This window comes from Pinus tabuliformis, chromosome 4_2, assembly GCF_031772625.1.
Source record: "Pinus tabuliformis cultivar Carrire ecotype Pingquan chromosome 4_2, CPIR1, whole genome shotgun sequence".
Lineage (NCBI taxonomy): Eukaryota > Viridiplantae > Streptophyta > Pinopsida > Pinales > Pinaceae > Pinus > Pinus tabuliformis.
The window spans coordinates 734247830-734266117 of record NC_142304.1 but is presented as its reverse complement, the minus strand read 5'-3'; the positions used below and the strand labels follow the sequence as shown (position 1 = coordinate 734266117).

The window sequence follows — 18288 nt, the reverse complement described above, 5'->3', positions numbered from 1 at the left end:
ACCGGAAGCAAAGGGGATTTCCCATAGAAAAGCTCGTATTGTGAAAATCCTATTGTATTCCGCCGTGTTGTTCTATATGCCCAGAGAGCCTCAAGAAGCTTTTTAGCCCAATTTTGACAATGGTTTGCTACAGTATTTGTAAGGAAATTATTTGTACTCTTGACTTGACCATTCACCTGAGGATGATATGGAGATGTCACCTTGTGCTTGATCCCATACTTCTTCATAAGTGCTGCTATCAAATGTGATGTGAACTGCACTCCTCCATCTGAAACTATCTCTCTAGGACCTCTATACCAAGTGAATTTTTTTTGAATAAGAAGTGCGAGACAACCTTTTTTGTTGCTTTCACAATAGCCTTGGCCTCTACCCACTTTTTCACATAATCAGTGCAGAAAAGAATGTGGACTTTCTGATGTGAAGGCGTATTGAATGGCCAAATGAAATTGATAGCCCATTTCTAAAAGGCATCAAGAGCTAGTTGAGGTTCTAACGAAATCTCATATGACCTACCAAGCTATCCCATCCGTCGGAACCTATCGTACCCTCAAACATATTTCCTTGCATCATGAAAAATAGAGGGTTAATAGTACCCTATCTGAAACACCTTATGACCTGTCCACTTATCTGCAAAATTCCCTCCACAGGGGCCATGCTAAGTAGATTTCAGGACATCATAGACGCCGTATTCACCTATGTAGTGCCAGATTTTTTGATCAGGTCCTATATAAAATAGGTGTCCCTCTATCCACGGATATTGGGCACTATGATGGATAATATTTCACTGATCTTTGTATGGCAAGTGTTGAGGTACTTTTCTTATATCAAGATAGTTAGCAATATCTACATACCACAGAGTGTGAGTAGAAATTGCAAAAAGAAGTTCATTTGGAAAAATATCCTCTATAGGTGTACCTTCATCACTAGTATCTAGCCTAGATAGGAAATTTGAAACCACATTATCTTTCCCTAGCTTATCTATAATGGTAATATCAAATTCTTGAATTAATAATAACCATCTCATAATATGGCCAATAGTTATCAGTTTATTCATAATATACTTGATGGATGTATGATCAGTGTGCACGAAAGTTGTATACCCTATAATGTAGTTCAAAAACTTATTAATAGCATAAATAATGGCCAAAAAGTCTTTTTCAGTTACCGTATAGTTCATTTCAGCAGGAGTCAGATTCTTGCTGACATAATAGATTGTGTACGGTTTCTTGTCCTCTTGTTTTCCTAAGACTGCCCCTACTATTGTGTGAGAAGAATTTGTAGATATATGAAATAAGAGATTCCAATCAGGACCACGTAATATCATAGCTTTGCAAACTAGTTCTTTGATTTCCACAAAGGCTTTTTCACATTCATATGTCCACATAAACTGTACATCCTTAGGTAACAATTGAAAAAGTGGAAATGATATCTTAGATTTTTTTTTCTATAAGACATTTATAATAGCTAGCATAAATAATGAAACTACACACCTATGTCGGTGTCTTAGGTGTAGGAAAATTTAATTTTACCTCTACCTTGGCAAGATCTGTGAAAATTTCTGAATTCTACACATCAGAAACACCTACTGCAATCACTAGTTTATCATCTCCTACTTGTTCTTTGCATTTAAAAAATTATTTAATTACATAAACATCGATGAAAAACACTATTTCATCCTAAACATACATACAGATCATGAACTAAAATAAACTGAGACAATCACACAAAGGACACTGTTATTTTTGGATAATCATCCCTGGAAAAACCCAATTCGGAAAAACCAATGAAGCATATAGAGGGTTTGTATTATTAAGAAGATTCCTGAATACAACTGGGGTCACAAATGTAGCTTCAATAGAGAGTAATCTTGGAATAAGTACCTCTATCTAATGACAGATATTTGAGCAAATCCAACAATTAGATGATCAAACCCCACATATGACCCTGTTGTCCCCATTGTTGGGCAGTGATGGCTGATCCAATCTCTGTGCTAGAACTGCGTCACATCCTATAGGAGCTATGCCACCTTTTCAGTGAGACTCCCTTTCTCAGAAAGTCGATATGTTGGACTTCTCTCTCTCTACCCCACAGAAAAACCTCAGCGCTTCCTCTAAGGGTCTGCGTCAACCCTTCCAGCTTTTGTGTCACCTGCATCAACCCCTCTAGCCTCTGCGTCACCCTCTTTGGAGCTACACTGTCTCTCTTAGTGCTGCTTTGCCTATCTGCTATGTATTGTTCGGCCTTGGACGAAGTCCCTCTACCGAAATTCCTTTCACTGCAACTCAGATCACTTGTTCGATTTTCTCAGCAATCCTCGCCCCAGAACAATAAAACTGTTTGATCAATTTGGCGTATCTCCAACTGACCCTCAAGCCTCCTCTAATGATTTTCCTGTTGATGAATCAATGACCATGATATAATCTCTAATCAATGGCTAAGATTAAAATAGGCTTGATCCTCATCACTTAGAACCGTCTCACCCATACTTTTATTAATACACATTAATATTTTTATCTTCCTAAGTTTAGACTTAGGAACCCATTAAAAATATTAATTAATTTAATAACTCCTCATCCAGGTGGAATTTCTCCAAACAATTTCTAGGTTTTGGAGATCTTACGTGTTCTAGCCACTTCACCAAATTTCGGAGCTAGATAAATTACGATGCTACCCAAAATCGACACTACCTCTTAACAAGGAATGTGCTCTGGAAATACTTCCCCATAGAAGCATTGCATTGATTGACTACATCATCCTCTATTCTGCTGATGCTTGGCCTGCTTCTCTTCATCCACTACATCGTTTCTTCCCGTACTACTGCCCATGACTCTACCACAGCCACTACAACATTCGTATTGCAACTCCCTCTCAAAATGCTGAATCATGCTACCCATATCACTGCCACCGCTAACTACTGCACTGCAACTCATTTGATGAGAAGTAAGCAACTAAAACTTATCCCAAACACTGGCATCCTGATCAGTATAGATGCCTCGTGATCCCAAAGCTATCTCTGTTGCTAATCTGTGCTGACCCTCTGCTGCCACTGCGTTGCTGTAAACTACTTTGTGCCTCTTGTACTGCTACATCATCAATTGTGTTGCCTCAGAATTTGGCACTCTAGCTATGCCATTGTTGCCCCATCACACCTTGCTCCAACCAACACCCATCATTATGCTACTATCATTAAGGGTTCTCGTAGCCGTATGTTATCCAATATTTTGGGCACCTCAAGGATCCTACATGCATGTATTCCTATTGACTACAACTAGATGTCGCCGCACCTCTTGTCCAGAGGCTCATGAGCACTCATGGAAAAATCGTCATCCTTGCCTTCCTTGTCAACTTTTGCTGGAGCAGCCTTTGATTCAGAAGCTTCCCCCATGCCCTTCTTCTAGGGGCACTCATTGGCATATTGTCCCATTTCCCCATAGTTGAAGCATATGACCTTGGCAATGTTCTTCTTATTCCTTATCTACTACCCCTGCTATCTCTTTTATGTGAGAACTAAATCCTCCTCCTCCCTGCCTCTTCAGCTCACCTAATAAAGAATAACCTTGGAAGAAGTACCTATACCCAAAGAAATATATTTCATCAAATCCAACAACTGGATGATCAAACCTCCAGATGATATTGTTGTCCCTAGTGCTGGGTAGTGATGGTTGCACCAAGCTCTATGCTGAAACTGCATCACCTCCTATAGGAGTTGCGTCACCCTCTCAGTGAGCCTCCCTTTCTGAGAAAATCAATACGTTGGACTGATCTCTCTCTGACCTAGAGAAAACCCCTAGCAATGCCTCTAAGGGTCTGCGTTAGCCCTTCCAGCTTCGGTGTCACCTGCGTAATCCCCTCTGGCCTTTGTGTCACCCTCTTTGGATCTACTCTATATCTCCTGGTGTTGTTCTACCTCTCTTCTATGTATTCTGCGGCCTTGGACTGAAGTCACTCTATCGAACATCCCCTCACTACAACTAAGATCACTAGCTTGATTTTCTCAGCAAACCTCCCCCCAGAAAAATTGAACTCTTTAATTAATTTGGTGTATCTCCAACTGACCCTCAAGCCTCCTATTATACTTTTCATTTTGATGAATCAATGACTAAGATTAAAACATGCTTGATCCTCGTCACTTAGAACGTTTTCACCCATATTTTTATTAATACACATAAATATTTTTATTTTCCTAAGTTTAGAGTTAGGAACCCATTAAAAATATTAATTATTTTAATAACTCCTCATCCGAGTGGAATTTCTCCAAAAAATTTCGAGGTTCTGGAGATCTTACGTGTTCTAGCCCCTCCACCAAATTTCGGAGCTAGAGCACATCCAATGCTACCCAAAATCAACAAGATCAATTCGAATTCTTGTAGCTAAAAGCAGGTGTCCCAACACTATTCCTTCTTTCTCATCATATGGAATTTCATTATACTAATAGAAACATGTGTTTTCTTACATCTTTTAAGTACTTTCTCTAAGTTTTCTAGACCTTCTTCAAAAGAATTGCCATATGGGGTGAAGTCATCCATGTAGATTTCAACACTATCATTGACTAGATCAGAAAAATTCCTAGTATTTCCTGTTGAGAGGTAGCAAGTGCATTACAAACACTGAATTGGAGGACTCGGTATGCAAATGTTCCCCAAGGGCATTTGAAGGTAGTTTTATCTTGATCCTAAGGAGCTATTTGGATCGTGTTGTACCCATTAAATCCATCTAGAAATGAGAAGAACTTATTTCTAGCTAATGTATCAAGGACCTGGTCAATAAAGGGTAAGGGAAAATAATATTTTTGAGTTCTTTATTTAATTTCCTGTAATCAACACAAATCTGACACTTTCCATTCTTCTTCAGAACAATAACTAGTGGGTATACCCATTGACCATCCAAGATTGGGTAAATAAATCCCACATCTAATAGTTTTTGTAGTTCATCTTTGTTAATGTTCTTTAAAGCAAGATTCATTATTTTATGTGGTTGCTTAACAGGTTGACATTCTTATTTACTGTATATGTCATGAGTACATAAGTCAGAAGAGATTCCTTTAATATTTGTATATTCCCAAGCGACGACTTATTTCTATTCTTGAAGGACTTTCAGTAATCGTTCAAATTGGGAAGGTGAAAGGTCATGATTAACATTGAGCATCCTCCCTATTTTGATTTCTACAATAACGTTGTTACGGGGTACAATTAAAGGGACATTTTCAACTTCAGTCTTTGGTTCAATGGATTCTTGAACATTGCAACTCATAGCAGATTCTAATAGTTGGTGGTTTGAATCAGAAACATAGTTGGGGCTATTGATAAAGGTACTAATGGCATCATCCTTCATCTCATCCTTAAAACAGAGGCCCTCACCAATGCTAAGAATTGGTCTAATTTCTTCATTTTTAGGTTTAGGCCCTTTCGTAGATAGAGATTTTTCTATTAAGGTAAATACCGATTTATCTGGTGAACTCAGTTCTGCAGGGGGATAAAGGATAAGATTTTTTGTAATTTCCCCATTGGATATTATCATGTTTCTTGACTGACACTGAATGTAAGCCTTTGCAATTGCAATCCATGGCCTTCCTAAAATCAAAGGATGTCCAGTGAATGGGGATTAGGTATGTAATACCAAAATATCAACATTGTACTGCCATGAATCTATTGAAATGGTTATATCGTCCAACTTTGCTACCAGTCTTATAGTAGACCGATCTGCCAATTCTAGGATGGTGGGAGTTGGTTTAAGGTTTCGCACGCACAAGGTAATCACAGTTGCATAGGTTATGACATTAATTGTTACCCCCAAGTCTACCAACAGATTTGGGATATCAACCCCATTAATCTGTACTGTAAGAATCAGGTAATAATATACAAAGTAGCAATTGTGTATTATTCATATTACTCATATATTAAAGAATTTACCTTAGGCTAATATTATTAATAATATTAATTTGAAATTAATATAATAATATTACTACTAATAACAATATTTTAATAAAAAATTGATGTTAATAGAATAATATTGTAATTGATATAAATATCTATATATATATATATATATATATATATATATATATATATATATATATATATATATATATATATAGATATAGATATATTAATTAATAAATAAATAAAATAGAATAAAATAAGATAAAATTTACCCTAGTCTATTATTAAATTAATAATATTTATTTTAGAAGTTAATAATTGTGGTAATAAATTGAACCATGGTCTCTTTAATTATGATTAGAAATTATTATATTATTTGAATAATTTAACGAACCTTGACCCTTTCCCCTAGGCCCTGGTCTAATCTAGATGTCAAGGGTCTTTTAAACCGTTGCCCGTTCATATAGCCATTGAAGGACCTGCATGGACTATTTAACTGATCGCTTAGAATTGTTCCTCAACTTGTCTTCATGATGAACCACACTAGTTGGTTTGAAACGCGTCGACAAATGATTCTCTATGTGATTTTGCTGAAATCATTCTCACAATCAAGAATCAGGTTCCTTGGATCCCCATATTTAATAGGTGTAGGCTTCCCCAACATTTGTTTGATAATTTTCCCATAACATGAACAGTGATTGGATCCTTTGGTTTTCTTCAAGGTTTCTCAAAGAAATATTATTTGATCATTTTGGCATAAGTCAGTACATCCCTCATAGCCTCAAGTGATGTGATTTTGATAAATAAAATTTTCAGTTCCCCTAAAATGTCAAATTCGGGACAAGGACTTCGTTTTCTCAAGGATAGTCTCTCGGGATAAGGTGGATCAGTCTGAAATCCTCTAGTAAAAATTGTTTGAGAAGGGGGTTGTTGTTCCATAGGAGTTTGCGTTGACTCATCCCCAGTTGCTCCAGCATAATTCTTAGGTTCTGGTTCTTAGAATTCATCTTCAGTATGTTCAACAATTATTAGTGAAGTCTTAGTATTTACCACTCGACCAGGCCTGAGATTTGATTCGTTACATTCCGCAGTGGTAATACTCTATGCAAGAAGGTTGAGTGTCTCAACCTCTTGAGGCCCTGTATTGTTTGTATTTGGGTTGGATTGAATAGGCTGTTTTGGACGAAGAGGAGGATTACTGTTGGAGGCAATAGAAGACAGTTTTAACTATTGTTGTGGCATAGGCTGGGAGAATTATCCTAAAGGAGGAGGAGGTTTACGCCAATTCTGGGAACATGAAGGAGTTGGCTCAAATTGAGGGAACCATGGCTGCCAGGGCATTGGATATTGATAGGACTATGGCCATGAAGGTGAAAAAGGTATAGACTGAGGCCCAAAATTGAAATTATTAAAATGCCAAGACAGCTCTTGAGGCGTACCTTTATTCATGTTTTGTGTCCATTTTTTCCATGGTTTCCTTGATCCCATGAATTCCAACTAATCTACCTCTTCATTTTGTCCTTGAAAAACTACCATCAGTCAAGGAAAAGATGGACATGTGCTAGTGGAATGACTATGCTCACATATCGTACAAGTCTCGATAGTATTTAATGAACATTCCTTCAACAGGTGCTTCTTCCTACATTGAGCACAGAAAATGGACATAGTGATGCATGAGAATAAGGCTTGAAGACAAATTTGAAGAATTTTTCCAAAAATACAAAAAAATATTACAAGCAAAGGAGTGGGATCCTTTAGCCATCAATTTCCATGTTTTTCTAGTTAAGCATAGAGCTATAATATAGGATTTGATCATGATGTAATAAATTTTAGTTAGTTAGATGTAGTGGAGATTCTCAAGGAAAATGTCTCAAAGGACTGTTATCGGGAAAACTAGTGTCTATGCAGAGCTGCTAGTCCCACTAAGGCTGGTAGCTACCTTAGAAACAAACAAACTAAAACCACTTTCGTTTTCCTTTATGAAAAATAGATAAGAGGGGAATAAAGGAGACCAACCTCTGTCTTGCGCTTGGTTCCTTGCTTGATTCCTCTCCTTTATGATAGATCTTTGCCACTCACTTCCTTGTCTACCCAGCTTCAAAGAGCACCTGCAGAATCAAAGCAGCACAACACTATCCAAGAACATAGATCTATTATCATACACAATATAGGACCAGATATATATTAACCACACACATGCATATATCATCAATCATACAAGAATGTGGAGGAAAACTTGAATAATTTTATTAATAATCAAGAATAGCAAAGAGGATTACAACCAATTGCTCTAACCCATCATCATCCTCTCAGCAAGAAAGCCCTTATTCACCTCATGAAAAGCTTGGATCACCCAATGCTATGATATTGCACCAAGAAACCAGCAGCACTTCCTTACAAGATACAAAATTCTAGCCTCTGGATCTCTGGGATGAGGGATCCATATATAAATGTTTGCAAGGGGGGTGAGTCAGCTTTTGAGATTTGATTAGTGTCCTCTCTCTGATAGTTCTTGATTCCACTTGGAGATTGATGATCTCTTACTCATCCCTGGGCGAATGCAGAGAGGCAAGTGTCACAGGAGAAGTTTCTAGAAGATTCCATGATTCTCCACCTTGCAGATTGACCCTGCCATTTGTCCACTCTCGCCCATCGCACCCCATAGAAGGGCTTTTCAAGATGCATCGCACCTCCCATGTGTATTTAGGTGGGATGCAGTGCACTTTGACCATGGAGCGAGTGAGATGGTCTAGATTTGACCAGTTCTGAGCAGTTTTTCATGGAGAACTTCTGGGAGAAGATGTAATCAGTTGACCCTATTCTTTTAGAGGTTGGAACAACACTTTTAGGGACTTAAGAGCCCTTGGTTTATGGACATTTATGATTGGGGTTGCAGTGCCCAAAAATGTCTATAACAGTTTCCCCCTAAAGCATGAGGTCGTTAATATGTTTTGATGTCGAGTGAAATGCTTTATCATGAGGATATGAATTTTTTTCGAGCTGGAAGGTGACCTGTAATAAGATACAATACAATACATTATCTTCATAATATTTTCATGATCTAGTTGAGGCGGGCATTCCCACGCTCAGCTTTATAAATTCATTTTCATGTACATAAGACAGAGAATCGTCTGAGTGTAGACTGATGATTCTGGTAGAGCCATCATCCCTTAGGTTGGATGATTATCTGTGCAGTAATGATGTACATTTGATGTCTTTATTTTCCTGAGTATATGTCACAGCCCGGATGGATGAAACTAGATCTGGGGTCTTCAATATCAGTCGATCTTCACTCAAAGTACAGGTCGATCCATGTGAGAGATGTTTTGGAGTCAAACATGGAAAGACATCGCCTGATTACTAGCCAACAATGTAAGTTGTTAACAGGCACGAGAGGAATCACTGATAATGATGATGACCCTCAAGGTACTACAGTACAATTCACGTGGTTTGAATAAGGGACTTGGCGTCGAAAACCACGAAATTTTTTTCGGTCGAAGGCCATTGATGTAAACCTGTCACCGGAAGTGAGAAACTTGCCATTAAGGTATGTAAGCATCAAAGTACTGAAAGGGTTGTTCCTAGATCAAATTCTTGGATAATGAGCTGATGTCAACAAGAAGCGATCCGTCATGGGAGGGCCTTAGTGAATCCCACATCAATGACACAGAACGGAGCAAATGATTTTAATGGAGGTGAAAACGATCTGGTGATATAAGGTCCAGGGTGGCGGTCATGAAAGAATGGAGCGTAAATGTAGTGCAGTGGGTGAGACACAAGTGAATTCTCTGAGTGACTTCTCTTGAACATATCGGTGACACTGACATGATGGATCGGTAGCATTAACCCCAAATATGGATGGTGTGACGGAACCATGGTGATGTGACCAGTGAATGGGACAACCCAACCTGACTCGGATGCGGAGTGAAAGTGTCATGTTCAAGAGCGACTTGCTACCAATAAAGTTTCTTCAAGTTTTCTTCCCAATTTTTCCCCAGTCATTGCTAACCAGTACCTCTTTATTTTTATCAAGCTTGAGGATGATAACATATGCTTGTTCTATAATTTGCCCTTCGGGCAAACGCATCGCTATGTTTTAACGAGCCTAGCGACACTGAAACTCGTTCTTGTCTGTATGGACAAGTTTGTTGCTATTCGGTTTTAATGAGTTTAACGACAAGGATAACTCGGTCCTTTTCAATTTTAGAGAGTCTGAAAAAGGGACGTAAAGAAAACTCCAATAATCCTTTTTCATCATATAATCCCTTGAGTCCGAAAAAGTATAAAACAACACAAAAGAGATGAATTTTTTGTACTTTTAACGAGCCGAACAAAACAAGCACTCGATCTTTTTGTGTAATGATCCCTCAAGTCCAAAAAGATAAAAATATAAAGGAGGGATAGCACTTCCGGTCCCTTTAACGAGCTGGAGAGGCCAATGGCTTGGCAATCTTTTCATATTTTACGAGTCAATTGAAGAGAGCTTAAAGGAGACTCGTTTTTTGAGGAACGAGTGATAAATTCGGATAGCAACTGATTCCAGGTAAGGTTTGGAATTTTCCAATCATGGCAATGTCACAAGGATGGCTAAAAAGATCACTCTTCGCAGTTGTTCCTCAAAAAGGTTAAACAATCAAATGGGGGTGAATGTTCGGCCAATACAGAGTGGAGGTGATGATGAGAACACGACCAAGGCTTCAAAGGTTGATGATAATACATTCACGAAGGTTATTTATCGGAAAATAGTTCATTTTTTAATGAGCTTAAACTCTAGGGGAACATTTGCTCATTGCTTATGTTTATTTTTTAACGAGCTTGAATTCCGCGTTAAAACTGCTCAATATAATGGTCATTGATTGTCTTGATTTTACCATTGACAACTTTGTTCTTTCACAGGTTGTACTACCTGCTCAATTGCTTCATCAAACTAGTTAGAAATGAACAATACATGTTTGAAAAATGAGTTAAAACACTAATATTTTACTTGAATTACGTGAAAAGTAATTTAAAAGTGCTTTTTACCTCTCATTTTACCATTTCATTTGAGCTTTGGTTTGTTGGAGCTTTGGAGGTGCTTTCCCCCTTGATTTTCACCAGCTAATTCCGAGAGATTGTGTGGACGATTCTCGGCACCGTCTGGACCAGGTAGGAGCTAAACCTGAGCTCTTTAATTTCATCCTTTCCTTTTTGAATTCTGAGCATGTTTTCTGGTTTTTCTGAGCCTCTAGGTTTTGAAAAACTCGCCCTGGCTCCATCGCACCTCTTCTACATCGAAAGATGAGATGCATGCTGGCTTGGCCATTGGCCAGTTAGCATGCATCCCACCTAGAACACTGTTGGGGGTGTGATGGGCGCAAAGAGGGAAATTTATGCACAGTTTTTCATGGAAATTTTTTCCTGTTTTTCACCAAATCAGGATCTTGACTCTTCTCTTGTTTGTTTCAGAGATTCATTGGAGCAAAATGCCTGTTACATGGTGAGAACATGAGCATGAAGAAGAGGACATGCTTGATTTACATGATCCGGTTATGGTAAATGCACTGCGGAACTGTGGCCTATTCAAGTTTTTCCGCATCTCTTGCATGAGGCAACAAATCAACTTGTTAAAATATTTTCTTGATGCATGGGATCCTACCACCCAGGAGTTCAGGATTAGGGGCAAGTCCATCCACTTGACTGTCGTGGACATCTATTTTTTGACCAACTTATCGAGGTGGGGTGCCCCTATCTCATTATCAGGTTCAGCCCGTGGGGGTGAATCTGTGAGAGATTACATTCACAAGTATTGAAGAGAGGGATCTCAGCCGAGTAAGGAAGGCAAGATCATTATCCGAGATGTCACTGACAGGTCCCTGAGGACCATTCTGTTTACTTTTGCTAGACTGGCTGGTAGTGCAGCTCTTCATGTGGCCAACAGGTCTTATATGCAGTACACCTTGGAATGCCTTGAACCAAAGGTGTTCAACTAGTGTGATGCAGTACTCTCTGTGATGAAAGAACAATTGACCAAGGTGAAAAATGGAATATTGAAGAACTTTGGATATGGTTCTATCTTGACAGCGTTCACCTTGGAAAAGATCCCGCTGACGCAGTCGCAGTATGTTTCACTTAGTTTACCTCCACCGACTGAGCCATGGATGCAGATATGGGTTGAACTTATGGCCAGACATGCTGGTCAGTCCCAGGTTTCCTTTTCTGATATCTTTTTCGAGTGGTTCAAGCGTCAGGAGATGGTTTTTTCCGAGTATCCATATGCCGGTATGGATTTCCAGGGTGATCCGGATTTGGTACTACCTGCTAGCGAGCAGTGGGGTGTCATCGGTAAATTCTCTGACCATATCTCCATTTATCATTTCTCTTTATAATGTTCTTGTGCTTTCTTCTATCAGGACTAATCAAAACTCATGTTCTCATGCAGATGTTGGACCAATTCGACCATTAGTACGCCTGAGAGTGCCAACTGCCGCTCTAGCAGGAGAGGGTGTGGGAAGGGCTATCCTTCACGACCTTGATGTGGTCGAGACTCTTTCAGCATTACAGGATCAGGTCGAAGGCCTCACTCTTGGTATTCTGGACGTAAGGACTGACGAGCTGCCCCTGAGGTTGCAGCGACATACTACTGGCGTGCCGAGTCGATGGACTAGGCTTTTATGCATGATTGCACAGGGGGTGACTTGTTATCACCAGCATCATTAGACTAGGGTGCCCCCTAGCATTTTGAGTTTTGGGTCATTTGACCAATTTTTTCTTGGTTAAAGAACATTATGTGTAAACCATAAACAGTTATATATATATTTTTGATTTTCAGAGTTTTATTTTGGTTGAGTTACATGATCCTGATGCAAATACTGATGAAATGCTTTTTTTTATAAATTTTGCAAATGTCTATCTAACACATAATTTGCCAATGAGTCTGTTAATGTGTTTAAGTTTATGGAAATATGTTGATATTGAATAAAATAAAATTGTCTTGCCAAAATCTTGACCCTTAGGAACATGCGATAGATAGCTTGATTTCAGATGGAGTAGATACGAGTGAGTTGTAGTATGACGAGCTGTGAGTCTAGCCTAATGACAAGTCGGCTTATGCCATGTGTGATGGCATCAGAGAGAAGTTCTATCAACACACTATATTCAACGATGTTATTTGTTGACCGACCAATACATACCCCTCTGAAACTTACTAACTCGTCGCTTGGATCAAAAATGGCCCAAGCCGCAGAAGATAGGTTTCGCGAACTACGACCTACTCTGTCGGCATATCCAACAAAATATTCCAATGGGTTCGACATCTGTGACAAATGTAAAAAGTGGATTACTTGACCAAAACAATTACTCTTAGCGAAAACAAAAATGTAACAAAAGCACATGGGTTACCACACTGAATTTATGCATAGTAACGCTTAAGGTACAACCCGTTACGGGGTTGCACCAGTGGAATCCCGTCGTAATCCATTAATTCGTAGGCTCCTTTTGCTAACAGTCACTTAACAATATAGGGGCCCATCCCTAAAGACTTGAACTTACTTGCTCCCAATTTATCAGATTCCTGGTCATAAAGTAAGACCAAGTTACCTTTTGAGAAGACACGAGGTTTGACATTCTTGTCGAACTGTGCCTTGACTCATTTCTTATGGGCTTCATTAGCCAAAGCGGCATCACGACGGGTTTCATCCAATTGGATTAGTTCCAAGAAACGAGCCTCCTCTTCTGAAGTTCCGGGGAGAAGGTCGACTGTGAGTTTGAGGGACGAGATTTCACACTGAACTGGTAAGATTGCTTCTAGGCCATACACCAGTTGAAAAGGTGTGAACCCGGTTGCATTCCTTACTGATGTTCGGTATGCCCATAAGGCTGAGTACAGGATCAGGTGCCAACTCCTTTTGTGGACTCCAATCATCCTTTGCAGCATTCGCTTCAGGACCTTGTTGATTGCTTCAACTTGTCCGTTGGCTTGTGGGTAATATGGAGTAGAGCTGTCGTGGGAGAACCCTAATTTGGCAGCCAATTCAACCATCATATGATTGCGAAAATGCGATCCATGATCTGTGACTATGGCCTATGGAACGCCGAATCTGGTGACTACATGATTGAAAAAGAAAAGGGCAGTTGTTTCACCAGTGTTATCTAATGTAGGCATCGCCTCGACCCATTTGGTAAAATAGTCTACTGCGACTATGATATACCCATGCCCCTCAGTCGAGGTGGGGTTGCATGTCATGAAATCGATGCCCCATTTGACAAATGGCCCAACAGAAACTACCAGTTGCAGGGGTGCGGGAGGTTTTCCGGTTTTGCTATCGAACATTTGACACGTATGGCAACTTCTGATTGCGATTATGCAATCTTTGAACATTGTTGGCTAGAAGTATCTTGCTCGTAAAAAAATTTGTGTCGTAGCGTAGCCAGATTGATGCCCCCCACACGTGCCTGAATGGCAATCATTCAAGACTTTTTTAGACTCCTCATCGGTGAGACACCTCCTCAGAACTGTATCGACACCACGATGGTAAAGTGTATCACCGACGGTCATGTAGTCTTTTGATTGGTATCGAATACGTTTTTGTTCCGAGCGAGAGGGATTAGACCTATATTTTTGGGTTTGGAGATAGATGATTATATATCCATACCACGGATTGCTTGAAGATATCAGAAACAAAGATTCATCCACGATGGTTTCTTCGGATGTTTCATCGTTGGACGACGATGGGAGATCGCATAGTAATTCTATGAAAACCAGGGATTTCTTTGATTTGGATTTTACGAATTCCAGATCAAACTCTTGGAGAATTGCTATCCATTTTGAATATTTGCCCCCCAGCAACTGTCGCGACAATATATAAGTCATGGGGTTGCAATCTGACAAAATGGTAGTTTTTCGAAAGAGGACATAGTGTCAAAATCTCTGTATCGCTTGAACAGCTGCGAGAGCCAGCTTTTCAACATAGGAATACTTGCTTTCTGTATCATTTAAGTTCCTACTCAAATAATATATAGGATGTTCAATTCCGTTGTCTTCTTGAACTAAAACCATTGCGATGGTTGTATCCACTGCAGCTAGATACAGGTTAAAGTCTTTTTGATAATTAGGAGCATACATTAATGATGCTTTCATTAGGGATTCTTTTAAAATATCAAAGGAAGCTTGCGCAACCTGATTCCAGATGAAGGGTACTTCCTTTTTCAATAGATGTGTATAACCTTTAGCAAGTTCGACATAATTTGGAATGAACCTCCTCAGAAAGTTTGCTTTCCCTTGGAGTTTCTGAATCTGAAGTAAGTTCGACGATGGAGGCAAATTCATGATTGCCTGAACCTTATAGGGGTCGAGACGGATCCTGTCCTTCAAGACTACAAAGCTAAGTAAATGACTAGAACTGACACAGAACACACCTTTGTGTGGATTGAGTCGTATCTTGTAGTGTCAGCAACGTAGAAATATTTCTCTCAAATGCTGCGGATGATCGGTCCGCTTTCGCGAATGAGCCAGAAGGTCGTCGAGATATGGTTGAACGATGTTTTTGACGTCATGGAAGGCATAATTCACTGCCCTCTGAAATGTTGCCCCTGCGTTCTTTAAACCAAAGGGTAATTTGCAATATGCAAATGTGCCCCACAGACAAATAAATGCAGTCTTTGACTGGTCCTGTGGGCAGATATTTATTTGATTATACCTAGAGAATCCATCCATAAATGAAAAGATTTCACATCCGGCGCATTCTTGAATTATCTGGTCAATAAAGGGTGTAGGGTAGTTGTCTTTTGGACAAGCTTGATTTACATCCCTATAATCGACGCACACTCTAATTGTTCCTTGTTTTTTCATTATAGGAACAATGTTCGATACCCAGTCAGTTAGAGGAACCGGGTAAATAAAACCAGCATGGAGAAGTTTCTCAACTTCTGCCTTGTTGGCAGCGGCTTTCTTGGGGTGCACTTGATGTAGCCATTGTCGTATCGGTTTGACATCTAGATACATATTGATTTCGTGTTCAACTATACTCGAGTCAATGCCTAGCATTTCATCATATGATCAAGAAAAGACATCTCTGAATTCGCGAAAAAGAGCGTTATATATTTCCAGTTCTAAAGGAGAGCAACATTTGCCAACATAAATATTCTCTACAACATCCGTTTTAGTCGAGATATTTATGGCGATAGTCTCTTCAATATTGGACAAGTTTCGCTCGGAATCCACCGTGTTTACAGTATTTGATAGGAAATAAAAAACTGAAGGATGATGAAGGTCATCAGCAGTATCTTCTTGACAATCCAGAAGATGGGAACGATGGTGGTAATCTTCCCATGGCACCCCTTCAATTATCATTGACTGAACAATTCCTTCATCGGTGTAATGCACTTGCGACCAAGGATCTGAAGGGGTGCCATACTCCTTAGACCTATCTATCCAAACACTTGATGAGTGTTGATTCGGGTCTGCCTCCCATGCCGAAAACATTGATTGCTACAATATTTCTATTGGGCTTGGAGGCAATACCTGCAGATGATCCATGTTAATATAGTTTTCTGAGATCTTTCGAATCAAAGATATCATATTGTAGGTTCCTACCATCGCCACTTCCACCAGATTGATTGGAGGCGGGAGGGAAAAAGTCCCCATTAATATAGGGTCTTTTAGTAGGCCTACTCCGATATTTTGAAGCGGATGGGGGCTTCCATGGATCATCGGAATGCTTCCTGTAACTTGGGAACTATTGGGGAGAAATGTTTGTTGGTCGACGATTGTAATTCCTCCTTGAAAAGGAAATGCAATCTTCCTAAAGTAGGTCGACACAACCGTAGCCATAGCATATATCCATGGTCTTCCCAGTAGGATGTTGTAATCGAGGTTTCCGTCAATTACTTCAACATCTATTTCTACTGTTTTCCCACCTAGTTCAACTTGCAAGTTAATTAGAATACCATATGGGGTATATGTTTGTCCGTCAAATGCTTTTAATGTCGTCGAAGATCGTGACAAGGTTGGAGATCCTAAAGTTTTTCAGCAACTCATCGACATAATACATGTAGATGCGCCCTCGTCAATAATTGTTTGATGAACAGTTTTGTTGAGGGCTTTGACCTGAATGAGGAAAGCTAGTTGAGCTAGTAACTGAGGATCATATCCTTTGTGATTAAAGGACACAAGATTAGAATCCTTTGGGTCTATCCCACCTATAGCTGATAATAAAGCCTGCTTTTGGGATGGGTAATTTTGTAGTACCTCAAGTGTCGACATAGCAGATGGCGATTGGGCCAGATCTTCCACTATGTTATAATGATGTGCTGCTCTAGCACGAGGATTAAATGTTGACTTGTGTACTACTCCCTTTGGCTGTTTTATTGTTAGCTCTGGAATGATGGGCGGCACAACTTCTGTTGAAGTTGTTGTCAAACTATTAGGTTGATCTTTATCCTTGTTGTTCGACAGCTGTGGATTCCCGTAATCTTTATTCCTTGTCGATATCAAAGCATCATTTTGCTGTTTCGAGACCGACAACATCAGCACTTGGGACGGGGGAGCATTTTCACTAGCAACCAGATTTGTCCTTGGATTTGGAAATGGATCAGTCAATACCGCCAAGGTTTTTGAATTCTTGAAGAATTTTCTAAGCTCAACTTTATATGGACAATCTCTTGTCCAATGATCCTCATCACATATTAAGCATGGATTTTTTGGTTTCCTATCTCCATGAGGGTTTGCAGAATAATTTTCAGGTGATGATTCCTCCTGTTTATTCTTCTTCCCTTTGTTTTTCTTCTTGCCTCCTGGTTGCTTGGTTTCTTTGCCTTTATCAGTCGAGATGGCATTTACTTCCGAGGCGAGAAGTTCTTATTTTTCATTTTGATTGGAAATCTTATAGGCCTTTTTCGATGTAGCCTTTGTCAATTTCATGTCTGTCGTACCAATCATCCCATCGCATGCATGACAGTCATTGTTCGATTTAGGAGGAGGAGGGACGGAAAATTCCGGTCTAGGAGCATCAGGGATTTTATCATAGAGCATTCCAGACTAAGTATAAATCAAGTCTAAACATTGCGCACAAGCAATAACTTGCTCTTTGGTGACAACTCCTCCTTTTGCCACATCTTCTGTAATGGAAGGTAATAATGACTTAATAAACCATTCAGCTAAAAGCTTATCAGGAACATATGTTTTTACCATTCTAGGATGACGTCGCCACTCATGAATATGATCGGATATGTGAGTGGCCGTTGTTTGCTTGAAATTGGTAAGAAGTTTTGTTCCCGTTTCGTACCTTATCGATAACTGAAAATGGGTTAAAAAGGTTGTGGCTAGGGCACCGAAGTTGTCAAACGAAGCTCTGGGTAACTCGATATACCACTTTGCTGCTGGACCAGTTAACGTCCTCTGAAAAAGGCGAAGCCTAATCAAATCATTGTTTAG

General features: G+C 39.5%; 1 pseudogene; it reads left to right on the top strand.

The window, feature by feature from the left end:
* The first annotated feature begins 5653 nt into the window (after positions 1-5653).
* The window catches only part of LOC149171702 (UDP-glucuronate:xylan alpha-glucuronosyltransferase 1-like), a 37334-nt pseudogene continuing 24699 nt past the window's right edge, over positions 5654-18288 (top strand).